The 12,953-nt window shown below is 39.8% G+C and overlaps 1 protein-coding gene and 1 pseudogene across 2 annotated transcripts in view; one reads left to right on the forward strand and one right to left on the reverse strand.

The window, feature by feature from the left end:
* CDC42SE2 (CDC42 small effector 2) overlaps window positions 1–12,953 on the reverse strand; it is a 140,554-nt gene that overhangs the window by 84,855 nt on the left and 42,746 nt on the right. The gene's annotated exons all lie outside the window — the stretch shown is intronic.
* LOC136407761 (cAMP-regulated phosphoprotein 19 pseudogene) lies at window positions 3,500–4,629 on the forward strand (annotated as a pseudogene).

A 12,953-nucleotide genomic window follows, 5' to 3' on the forward strand; every position in this document is an offset into this window, starting at 1 on the left:
TGGCCAGCTCTGTCTTGGCAGGCACATCTTACTCCTACCCCTCTCTAAGTCTTAAGTTTCTCTGCCCCAAATCCATTCTTATTCTATAGTTTTGACTCAAATTGCTTTGCTCACATCAGCATCACAGTCATGATTTAACCAAATTACCTCAGCTGGCCTAAAACAGTAATTGTTTCCTTTTGTGTAGATAAAAATCTAATTCTCAGAAAACACAGAATCAATATAGAAATGATGAAGTGAACCAAAACTTAAAGTATTAATTCTTTCATGCTATTAAACATATTTGTAACAACTTATTATAATGGTATTTTAGGCTCTACTTAAGATATGTGAAAGGCAAAAAAATTTGATATGCTAAATTTGTAAGTTTAATTTATTACTTTTAAGAATTACTTAAGTGTTAAGGGAGATTTGTTTGCTTTACTGGTAAATCTGCTTTAGTAACTGCTTGAAATATCTGAGGAAATCAGAGAAATATAACTATAACTTAGAATTTCTAAGAATGTAAGTAATTAGGCATACAAGTAGTGGTCAATATATAACAGTATCTACTCTTTCTTGTGTAGAATTAAAACCCAACAAAGATACAGACAACACTGAATTTTTAGTGAGTTTTATGGGTCAATCATTTTTAAAGAGAACTACAGAAAAAGAGAGGTAACCACGGGAATATGGTCTTGGGTGGAAATTTTCCATATCCACCTAAGATCAAGACATTTCATTTAATATTGTTCCCTGTAATATAGCAGTTTTCAGTGAACATGTGCAGTAGGTCCTCGAATAACGTAGTTTCATTCAACATCATTTCGTATCATGAATGAGTTTAAAAAAAAACAAACCCAAAAAAACAGATTTCTGGCCAAAGCCACTGTCTCTAGGTCTAAGTGGAGTTGGCACATTCCCCTGTGCGCCTGCAGGTTTCCTCCACGTGGAAGATGTGCTTGTGAGGGGAACGTGCATGTTACACTGTCCCAGTCTGCGTGAGGGAGTGACGCACCCTACCATGGAAAGGCAGCCCACCCAGGGTGGGTTCCCACCGTGAACCCTGAGCTTCCAGGAGACTCTGGCCACCCATGATCCTGAACTAGAAGCAGGTTGGAAAATAATGATGTTACTTGTTTTTATTAGTCCTTCTTAAATGCATGTATAGCTTACATTTATTTCAATGCTTACTATTTGAAGTGTTTTGGGTCTTTATTTAGAAGTCTGCTGACGTTCTTGTGATAATACATCTAACAACTCTTGTTTGTATCAATTCTGTGGTAAAACTGGTTTCATTATACACTGGTTCATTTAGCCACATTTTCTAATAACCTATCTATGACGTTAAGTGAGGTCATCCTATATTAAAAGTTTTCAAAACCATTATTTAATGGTAATAATAAATAAAAATAGATATCTTAAGTATTACTATTTCTCAAAAAAGAAATGGGTTCCTTTATAAAAGCACATCATCTGACCACATAGCTCAACAAGCAGAGCATGTTCTCAGCTGCACAGAAAATAGTCCCAAGTCAAAACTATATAGAAGGGCTATTTTCATGATTTCTTCACGGAAAACATGGTCTTTCCAGTGAGGACGTACAGCAATTGCCACAATACGTTCCAGCTGTTGTGGTGAGGATTATTATCTGTACTGTGACTGGCTGCTGACTGGGACCAACATTAAGGCCACCAATTCTATTTACATAAGCACAGCATAGCCCCTCAGTGTGGCAATTATTTCCAGATACTTCCAATCAGGACTATTAACCAAATTTGTTTCCATTCCCTTATACTATGAAATTATTAGACTTATAAAATAGTTCCTAGCTATAGATAAAAACAGATATTTGGAATCATACTGCTAAATTGAAGAACTAATGCCAATTATATTTCCTGAAAATTTCCCAAGCTCCTACCTTATAGCTATTACAAGTAAAGATAGGACACACTCAAAGCTTCTCACAGGCAATGTTTGAATAGAGATCCCATTCTACCTCTGCATTTTATTTTTGTTTTTAAAAATAATTTATTTTTTAATTACACTTGACATAAAGTATTATATTAGTTTCAGGTGTACAACAGTGATTAGACATTTATGTAACTTACAAAGTGATCACCCAATAAGTCTAGCACCCATCTGACACCATATATAGTTATTAAAATAATACATGTCCCCTGTGCTGCACTTTACAGCTCTGTGACCTTTCATAACCGGCAATTTGCACATCTTAATCTCTTCCCATTTTTCACCCATTCCACAACCCATCCTCCCATCCTCCCATCCAGCTACCATCAGTTCTCTGTATTTATGAATTTATTTATTGGTTTATTCTGTTTTTTAGAGTCCAGGTGTAAATGAAATTATATGGTATTTAGCTTTCTCTGTCTTATTTCATTAGCATAACAGCTTTAGGTTCATCCATGTTGTTGCAAATAGCAAATTTTCACTCTTTTTACAGCTCAGTAATATTCCGTTGTACCACATCTTTATCCAACCATCTAAGGTTTCCCTATTTTGGCTATTATAAATAATGCTGCATTAAACATATGGATATATGTCTTTTAAATTTACTGTTTTTGGTTTCTTTGGAAAAATACCCAAAAGTGAAATTGCCGGGTCATCCTTTTTATTTTGTATAGACTTTGTTTTAAAGCCTGTTTTGTCTGGTATAAGTACTGCTACCCCAGCTCTTTTATGTTTCATTTCCATCTGCATGGAATATCTTTTTCCAAATTCCTTTATTTCAGTCTGTGTGTGTCTTTGAATCTGAAGTGAGTCTCTTGTAGGCAGCATATGTATGGGTCTTGTCTTGTTATTCTACTCAGCTACCCTATGTCTTTTGATTGGAGCATTTAATTCATTTGCATTTATAGTAACTACTGATATACAGTTTTTGAAATTTTATTATTCATACTTTTGATCTTTTTTCTTCTTCTTAAAAAAGACCCATTAACATTCATTGTAATACTGGTTTGGTGGTGACAAACTCCTTTATTTTTTTTTGTCTAGAAAGCTTATATATTTTTTTCTTTATTGAATTTATTGGGGTGACACTAGTCAATACAATTATACAGGCTTCAGGTGCCCAACTGTGTAACACATCTCTATAAACCGCACTGTGAGTTCATCCCCCCAAATCAAGTCTTCATCCATCACATTTATCCCCTCCGTACCCTCTGCCACCTCCCCTACCTCCCACCTTCCCAACTCTGGCATTTACTGCACTGTTGTATGGTTCTATGAGGGCTTTTTTTTTGTCCTTTTTTGCTCTAACCCTCCAACTCCCTTACCCAACTTCTCTTTCAGACAGCGGTCAGCCTACTCTCTTTGTATGAGTCTGCCTCTACTTTGCTTGTTAGTTCACTTCGTTCACTAGATTCTACCACGTATGAATGAAATCATATGGTACTTGATTTCCTCTGACTGACTTATTTCACTTACCATAATGACCTCCAGGTCCATCTACGCTGTTGCAAAAGGTAAAATTTCTTTCTTTTTATGGCCAAGTACCTGATCACAAAAATTAGTGTATCAGGAGAGAGCCGAAGGAGCAGGGTGAGAGGGAGCAGTATGTCCGCGGAAGTCCCCGAGGCAGCCTCCGCGGAGGAGCAGAAGGAAATGGAAGATAAAGTGGCTAATCCAGAGAAGGTTGAAGAAGCAAAATTAAAAGCAAGGTATCCTCATCTGGGACAAAAGCCTGGAGGTTCAGATTTCTTAAGGAAAAGATTGCAGAAAGGGCAAAAATATTTTGATTCTGGGGATTACAACATGGCTAAAGCAAAAATGAAGAAGAAGCAACTTCCTACTGCAGCCCCGGATAAGACAGAAGTCACTGGTGACCACATTCCCACTGCACAGGACCTTCCTCAACGGAAACCATCCCTTGTGGCTAGCAAGCTGGCTGGCTGATTAAGAGCTGAACTGCATGAATCTTCTAATTCCCATTGTTTTTTCTTAAGATGTTACTTCCTTGCTTTTTATTTTCTTTCAATCAGTCATTTGAGGAGTGACAGCTATGCAGGTAGTGGTAGTGTGTGCTGCTATTGTAAGGGAAGATACATGTGTAGAGTTTTGATTAGTTTGACAGTGCACTGATGAAGAGAACATGTTAGAGCAACATAAAGTAATCTACTTGAAAATAATTGTATATATTACCTATCTCCTAGTGTAGGTCTGGTCCTAACAACTACCAAGCAAATTTTAGTTTTAATGTTTTGGCTTTCTTAATCATCTTAATTATAGCTTTGTATGTTAGTCTTATTTAATTAACCTCCATTGTATTGATCTCTTCTGTATTTTCCTTTTGGATTTTATAAAACAAGTTTAAGACCACAAGTTGAAAGAAAGGTCACATTTCAAACACAAATAGATGGGGTTCCAAAAGATTTGTATTTCTGTGCTTGAACTTGAATGGCCTTAAACCTGTTTCAGCTTTAATGATAGAAGTTTACTTGGGCAATATTTGCCCTTTCTGGTGTAACTTATATGACCCTAGTGCTTAACAGCTGCCATTGAAGCTAATATTTTTACTTAGTTATAGCTAGAATACCTTTTGTTGTTAAAGATATGAATGAAGTATGCATGTGCATCAACTGTTGAATTCACTTTTGTGCCATTTTTGTAAATATAGTAGTTTTGCACAACCTCTCACAAATGTCTGTATTAATTTCACATATTAAAAAGTAGATGATGTGCCAACCAGAAGCACAAAAGTGCCTACACAAAACTCTGTATGTCATTAGAGCTTTTGTATAATAAGAGTAGTTTACAATCTTGGGCTTAAAGAATACCAAACTGAAATCTTTGCTTAGTCTACCATAGACTTAAGCTTTTTCATTTGTTACTAATACCCATGACATTCAGTGGCCTTGCGCAAATATGATATGTTGCTTAGGCATATCTTTTGTCCTATGCAGAACATTTCATTTTGACTTTTATGAAAATTGCAATTTATGTAATTTATACAAACTTCTTAAATGTAGAAACATTTTACTTCAGCGGTCAATTTTGGGGGCACGAGACTAAAAGGCTTTGATACTCTGCCTCCTGTGGCCCCCTCCTCCTTTTTTTCTTGCTTCTTTGACTCAAATCATGTTGGGCTGTGCTGTTCAGTCTGTTCAGAAGCGTAGGTGTCTGTATCCTTACTCTTGAAATTTGCTCTGCTGAATGCTGTATTTTATAATAATTTTTTATAACCTTTCAGTTAATTAACAATTCTTATTCCTGTATTATTACTAATACTTGACAGTTGTTTAAATGAAAGGATCTTTATAATGAAACAAATACTTGAGAATACTGGCCCAGGAACCAACGGCAGGATGAGCTGAACTCTGGTAAATAATTATAAGTAATTATTATGAACTAAAGTGAATCAGGCTTCCGACAGAGTAATTTACATGTTAGGTGGAACATACTCATTAAAATATGTAGGTATTTTGCTTCTATAGATGTCACTTTAATAAAATGTCAATTTAAAAAAAAAAATTAGTGTATCAGGAACGTGAAGATATTCCAATACTTTCGGCCTTTTGTATGGTGCATTTTCACCAATGAAATAAAGGTTGGTTTTGCATCTCATTTGCATAATCAAACAACTTTCTTTGACTTGTTGCTTGCTTTTCTGATGTTCTTGTTTAATAAAAAAAATAATAAAAAAAAATCAGCCTGACAAGGCAGTGGTGCAGTAGACAGAGCGTCAAACTGGGAAGCAGAGGACCCAGGTTCAAAACCCCAAGGCTTAAGTGCAGGCTTATCCAGCTTGAGCATGAGCTCACCAATTTGAGTGTGGTATCACTGGATTGAGCATGGGATCCTAGACATGACCTCATGGTCACTGGATTGAGCCCAAAGGTCGCTGGCTTGAGCCCAAGGTTGCTGGCTTGAGCAAGGGGTCACTCGCTCTGCTATAGCCTCCTGGTCAAGGCTCATATGAGAAAGCAGTCCATGAACAACTAAAGAACTGTAATGAAAAATTGAAGCTTCTCATCTCTCTCCCTTCCTGTCTGCCTGTCCCTCTCGCTGTCTCTCTCTCACAAAAATAAAAAAAAAAATCAAATGCTTTCTTTTATCATTTCATATTCATTTTGAAACATCCCTTAATTTTTGTGAGCGGTACGGTATTCCATTGTGTAAATGTAACATATTTTTTTTATCCACTCTTGTTGTATAATATTAGTTGTACGTCCTTGCTTTTCATCACATTGAATATTTCAGGCCATACCCTTCTGGCCTGCAAAGTTTCTGTTGAGAAATAAGCTGACAGCCTTATGAAAGCTCCAATATAGTAGCTAACTGCTTTGCTCTTGCTGCTTTTAAGATTCTCTTTGTTTAAAAAAAAAAAAATTCTCTTTGTCTTTAACATTTAGTACATTAATTATATTTTTTATTGGGGTGACATGGTTAACAAAATTATACAGGTTTCAGGTGCCCAATTCTACAACACATCAGCTGTTCACCACTCCAAGTCAAGTCTCCGTCCATCATTATTTATCTCCACCCTCCCACCCTCCTTCACTTCGCCACACCCTCCCTCCCCCTCTGGAATCACCACATTGTTGTCTGTGTATTATGTCTTGGTATAAGCGTCCTTGGGTTCATCATGTTTGGGACTTTCTGCACTTCCTGGACTTGTATGTCTACTTCCTTTACTAGGTTAGAAAAGTTTCTATTATTATTTTTTCAAATAGGCTTTCAATTACTGCTCTCTCCCTCTTCCTTCCAGCACCCCTATATGTGAATGTTGGTGCACCTGACATCCCAAGGACTCCTTAAACTATCCTCTATTTTTTTTGCATTCTTTTTGCTGTTCAATATAATTGGCTGTTTTCTGCTTCCTTATCTTCTAAATTGCCAATTCAATCCTCTGCTTCATCTACTCTACTGTTGATTCCCTAGAATTCATTTGTTATTGTAGTCTTCATTTTTGACTGGTTCTTTTTGTTTTCTTTTTCGTTTTCCTTTTTTTGTGACAGAGAAAGAGAGAGGGACAGATAGGGACAGACAGACAGAAAGGGAGAGAGATGAGAAGCACCAATTCTTAGTTGCAGCTCCTTAGTTGTTCATTGATTATTTTCTCTTATGTGCCTTGATGGGGGGGGGGGGGGGGTTACAGCAGACTAAGTAACCCCTTGCTCAAGCCAGCGACCTTGGGCTCAAGATGGTGAGCCTTGCTCAAACCAGATAAGCCTGCGCTCAAGCTGGTGGCCTCAGGATCTTTCATGGGTCCTCTGTGTCCCAATCTGATGCTCTATCCACTGCGCCACCACCTGCTCAGGATCTTTTTTGTTTTCTATCTCCACTTTTATGTTTCCTATCCCTTTGTTGAAGTTCTCACTAAGTTTATTTAATCTTCCCAAGTTACTTGAGCATCCTTATAACCAGTATTTTGAATTCTGCATCTGGTAGATTGTCTCCATTTTGTTTAGTTGTTTTTCTGGAGTTTTATTCTGTTCCTTTCATCTGGGAGGTGTTGTCTCCTTGCATCTGTTTCTGTGCATTAGGTAGAGCTGCTAGTCTTCCTGTCTTAGCCTAGTGGCTTTATGGAGTACATGTCCTATAGGGCCCAACAGTGCAGTCAGCTGGTCACCTGGGTTAGGAATTCCACGCACGCCCCCACCACCCTGTTTGGGCTGTCTACACCTTCCTGTTATAGTTCAGCTTTGATTATGTTGGCACCTCAATGGGACGGATTTACCCCCTGACTGATCAGCTGCGAGGACTTGCCTGCAATCACCATGGAGAATTAGCTGTGCAGGGGCCGACCCCAGAGCAGGATTAGCTTCTGCAGGGCTCTGGTGCCCACTGAGTCTGCCCCTTGAGTGTGTCCCTGAAGTGCAATATAATTAGGTAGAAATAACTGAACAATTTTTACTTTATAGCAATTATGACATGGCAACAATTAACACTTTAAAACCTGGCTTAAGTAGATGTTAAAACAGAATTTTTTTTTTTTTTTTTTTTTTTTTCATTTTTCTGAAGCTGGAAACAGGGAGAGACAGTCAGACAGACTCCCGCATGCGCCCGACCGGGATCCACCCGGCACGCCCACCAGGGGCGACGCTCTGCCCACCAGGGGGCGATGCTCTGCCCATCCTGGGCATCACCATGTTGCGACCAGAGCCACTCTAGCACCTGAGGCAGAGGCCACAGAGCCATCCCCAGCGCCCGGGCATCTTTGCTCCAATGGAGCCTTGGCTGCGGGAGGGGAAGAGAGAGACAGAGAGGAAAGCGCGGCGGCGGAGGGGTGGAGAAGCAAATGGGCGCTTCTCCTGTGTGCCCTGGCCGGGAATCGAACCCGGGTCCTCCGCACGCTAGGCCGACGCTCTACCGCTGAGCCAACCGGCCAGGGCAAAACAGAATTTTTAAAAACTTAATAGCTTGACCAGGTGGTGGCGTAGTGGATAGAGTGTCGGACTGGGATGCAGAGGACCCAGGTTCGAAACCCAGAGGTTGCCAGTTTGAGCACGGGCTCCTCTGGTTTGAGCAAGGCTCACCAGCTTGAGCCCAAGGAGGCTGGCTTGAGCAAGGGGTTACTCAATCTGCTGTAGCTCCCCGGTCAAGGCACATATGAGAAAGCAATCAATGAAAAACTAAGGTGCTGCAACAAAAAATTAATGCTTCTCATCTCTCTCCCTTCCTGTCTGTCTGTCCCTATCTGTCCCTCTCAAAAAAACCCCACAAAAAACAAAACAAAAAAAAAACTTAATAAAACAGAAGTCAATTTATAAAGAATATAAAAAGGTTAGCTTCATGCTCACCAGTGAAACATAACATTCAGTTATTGTCAACATTTAGTGAAACAGATGCATTAAATTCATAAACAAGACAAGATGTTCATTATAATCATAATGTTCTAGAAGTTCAAGACAATACAATTAGTAAGTGAACCAAAATGAGACATAAAATCTGGAAAGGATAAAGCACAATTATGTTTAATTACAAGTAAGAACAGCATTCCCAGGAAAGCTAAGTGAACCAAATGTAAGACTATTAGAAATGCTAAGTGAATTTAGTTAAGTTAGCTGATTAAACTTAATAAAGGGAAATGATCCCCCTAATGCTAACAATTAGCAGATAAGTGTAAGCAGCACAGCACAATAAAGAGGAACAGCGGTCAAGGACACAGACAGGGCCAGACACACATGGGTTAGAATCTCAACTCTATTTTAGCTGTGTAAAACTTGATAACGTCCTCTAATGTCTCTAAATGTTCTCAAGTATAAAAATAAATATAACCTGGGCCCTGGGCCCTGGCCGGTTGGCTCAGCAGTAGAGCGTCGGCCTGGCGTGCGGGGGACCCAGGTTCGATTCCCGGCCAGGGCACACAGGAGAAGCGCCCATTTGCTTCTCCACCCCCCCCCCCTCCTCTCTGTCTCTCTCTTCCCCTCCTGCAGCCAAGGCTCCATTGGAGCAAAGATGGCCCGGGCACTGGGGATGGCTCCTTGGCCTCTGCCCCAGGCGCTAGAGTGGCTCTGGTCGCGGCAGAGTGATGCCCCGGAGGGGCAGAGCATCGCCCCCTGGTGGGCAGAGCATAGCCCCTGGTGGGCGTGCCGGGTGGATCCTGGTTGGGCGCATGCGGGAGTCTGTCTGACTGTATCTCCCCGTTTCCAGCTTCAGAAAAATACAAAATAAATAAATAAATAAATAAATATAACCTGACCCGGCGGTAGCACAGTGGATAGAGCGTCATACTGGGACGCGGAGGAACCAGGTTCCAAACCCCAAGGTTGCCAGCGTGAGCAAGGGCTCATCTGATTTGAGCAAGGGGTCACTCAGTCTGCTGTAGCCCCCTGGTCAAGGCACATATGAGAAAACAATCAATGAACAACTAAGGTGCCGCAATAAACAATTGATGCTTCTCATCTCTATCCTTTCCTGTCTGTTCCTATCTGTGCCTCTCTCTGTCACACACAAAAATAAATATAATTGCCTGACAGGGCAGTGGCACAGTGGACAGAGCATCAGCCTGGGATGCAGAGGACCCAGGTTCGAAACCCCGAGGTTGCCAGCTTGAGCACAGGGTCATTGACTTGAGCATGGGATCACAGACATGACTTGAGCAAGGGGGTCACTGGCTTGGCTGGAGCCTCTCCCTACCTTCCCTGTCAAGGCACATATGAGAAAGCAATCAATGAATAACTAAGATGCTGCAACAAAGAATTGATGCTTCTCATCTCTCTCCCTTCCTGTCTGTCGCTATCTGTCCCTCTCTCTATCTCCCTCACTACAAAAATAAAATAAAAATGAATATATAATAATTTATTTAAATAGTTAAGATAAATACTGAAAAGCATACAGAGCCTGGCATTTAGTAGTTCAACTAATAATATAAGGCACTTGGTATATTAATAAAAAGTTACTTACCCCATCTTTAAGTCAAAAGATATTACATTAAATATACAGTATACATACCATATTAATCCTGAAATTCCAGCACATGGCTGGCCCTAAGATTGTGAACAAAGGATTTCAGTCCTGTACATTTCTAATGCCTATTCTTAGGGAGGAAAAGATTAATAATAACTTTAATTATTTTTTCAGTCAGCTGTATTGCAGGTTCCCCACAACTATTTGTTTTACAGTTCTAGAGAGGCCAAAGGTTCAGTTGCAGTCTCCTCCACAGAACTAATCACTGTAAATGATGGATACTCCTTTTCTTCTAGACCTCTTAGCTCATTAAGAACCTAGTCATTAGTAGAATTATTCGTGTAACATCAGCCTCTTCTAGTTAATAAGTTCCATTAGCAATGGCATGGACAATGAATTTGTTTACCCCCTTAACTCTTGTACTTATACTTCAACTCTTTTTTATTTTACTTTTTTTATTCAGTGAGAGGAAGGGAGGCATAGACAAGACTCCTACATGTATCCTGACAGGGATCTACCTGGCAAGCCCACTAGGGGGTGATGCTCTGACCCTCTGAGGCGTTGCTCCATTGCTCAGCAACTGAGCTCTTCATAGCACCTGAGACAGAGGCCAGGGAGCCATCCTCAGCACCTGGGCCCAATTTGTTCCAATCGAGCCATGGTTGCAGGAAGGGAAGAGGGGGTGGAGGAGAGGTGGAGAAGTAGATGGGTTCATCTCCTGTGTGCCCTGGCCAGAAATCAAACCCGGGACATCCACACACTGGGCTGACATTCTACCACTGAGCCAACCGATCAGGGCCTATACTTTCAACTCTTAAATTAATCAATGAATAGACTGTATTATCTGCCACCTCACACACCTATATCAGAGACCTACTTGCTTAATTCACAGTTTAAGTTTGAGTAAATCCATTGAGTTATTATTATATAGTGTTCAATGGGTCATGATAAGGATGTTTTCACATACATGTAACATAAAATCCAAAGCCAGCTGGATTAAATAAGGAATTTATTTGCTCATGTAACTGAAAAGTCTAGAGGTATATACTATCTTGGGGGAAGACTTGATCCAGCAGCTTGACTGAGAGAACTAGGGAGGTGGTTTTCCTCTGCACTACTCCTCCTGTGTTGGCTTCTTATTCAATAGCTTTCCTTTTGAGCCAGAAGATGGCTGACAGAATTTAATGAGTGTACATTTTCAGGCTAAAATTAGGCGGAAAAAAATTAGTGCCTTTATCCCAGCATTTCTAGCAAATGTCCTAAGATCATTCTAACTGATCTGGCTTAGATCACATTCTTGCCATGATGGCCTTGGGTTAAGACAGTGCTCCATTCCACACTCTCTTCATAATTTCTATTAAAAAAAACTCATTAAAGCTGATCTTAGTGATTTTAACCTTTCATATGACTAACTAATGGTATTACAGAATTAAAACTGATGAATCAAACAATCATACAACTCTCCATCTTCTTAAAGTTCTTCCACCAGATTTTAAGCACAACCCATAAAGGAAAAAAAAAAAAAAAGAAGAGCCCTGGTTGGTGGCACAGTGGATAGTGTGTCACCCCAGAACGCAAAGGTCACCAGTTTCAGCCCAGACTCACCAACTCTACTACAGAGCTGCTGATCCTGGGGTCACCAGATCGACCCTGGGATCACCAGCTTGATCCCTGGTCAGGGCTCGACCCTGAGGTCATTGGTTTGAGACCCAGTCAAGGCACATATGAAAAGCAGTCAATGGCACAAATAAATGACACAATGAGTTGATGCTTTTCTCTCTCTCTCAAAATAAACCAAAACTAAACTAAATCCTCCCTCGAACATGAATCACTTTTGAAGGATTCAAAATATGCTACCAGATTACAATGCAGGTTTATGATTCACAGATTATGATTAACAGGAAAAAAAAGACACCATAGATTTTTCAGGAAGAAAAAGAGGCTCGTATCCTACTTTTTCAAAATTATAATAGCACAACTTAAAGAAAAGATAGGACAGAACATGGATGTCTTAAATTAAAAAAAAAAGGTTTTGTTTCACAGAGGTTTGAAATACAAGCAACTATATATCATCCATCCTGTAACTCAATACCCCTCGCCAGACACCAGCAAAAGTCCTGTCCAAGTCTCTCCTCCCAACCACGCCACATACACAGGTCTGAAGAATAAAGCAGAGATGCACACTTTAGGGAGGTTCCTGTAAGCAAACATTCCAAAGCCAAACACACAAATTAATCCTGATCATGCTTCTTCCTATTCATGTCCCTCATTCCTATAATTAACACAGAAAATAGAAGGTAAACTATTGTTTTTACAATAGGGAAGAATGTAAATTTATTAGATTGAAAGCCAATACTCAAGATACAAAGGACAGGAGCTGATTTTCACTGTAAAGTTGGAACAAACACAAAAGCTTAAATCCAAGCAACATTTTCAGAGTAGAACTAACCACTTGAAAATGGGTTACACACTAGTCATCTTAAACCAAAAGCCAAACTACATTTATTAACCTAGAGGGAACCAGTGCAGTTAAAGAATGTGAATTAAAGAAAAAATCGTAATTATTCAAGAATATGAACTGGTTTTCAAATACTGTTCAAAT

The sequence above is a fragment of the Saccopteryx leptura genome, chromosome 6 (assembly GCF_036850995.1).
Source record: "Saccopteryx leptura isolate mSacLep1 chromosome 6, mSacLep1_pri_phased_curated, whole genome shotgun sequence".
Lineage (NCBI taxonomy): Eukaryota > Metazoa > Chordata > Mammalia > Chiroptera > Emballonuridae > Saccopteryx > Saccopteryx leptura.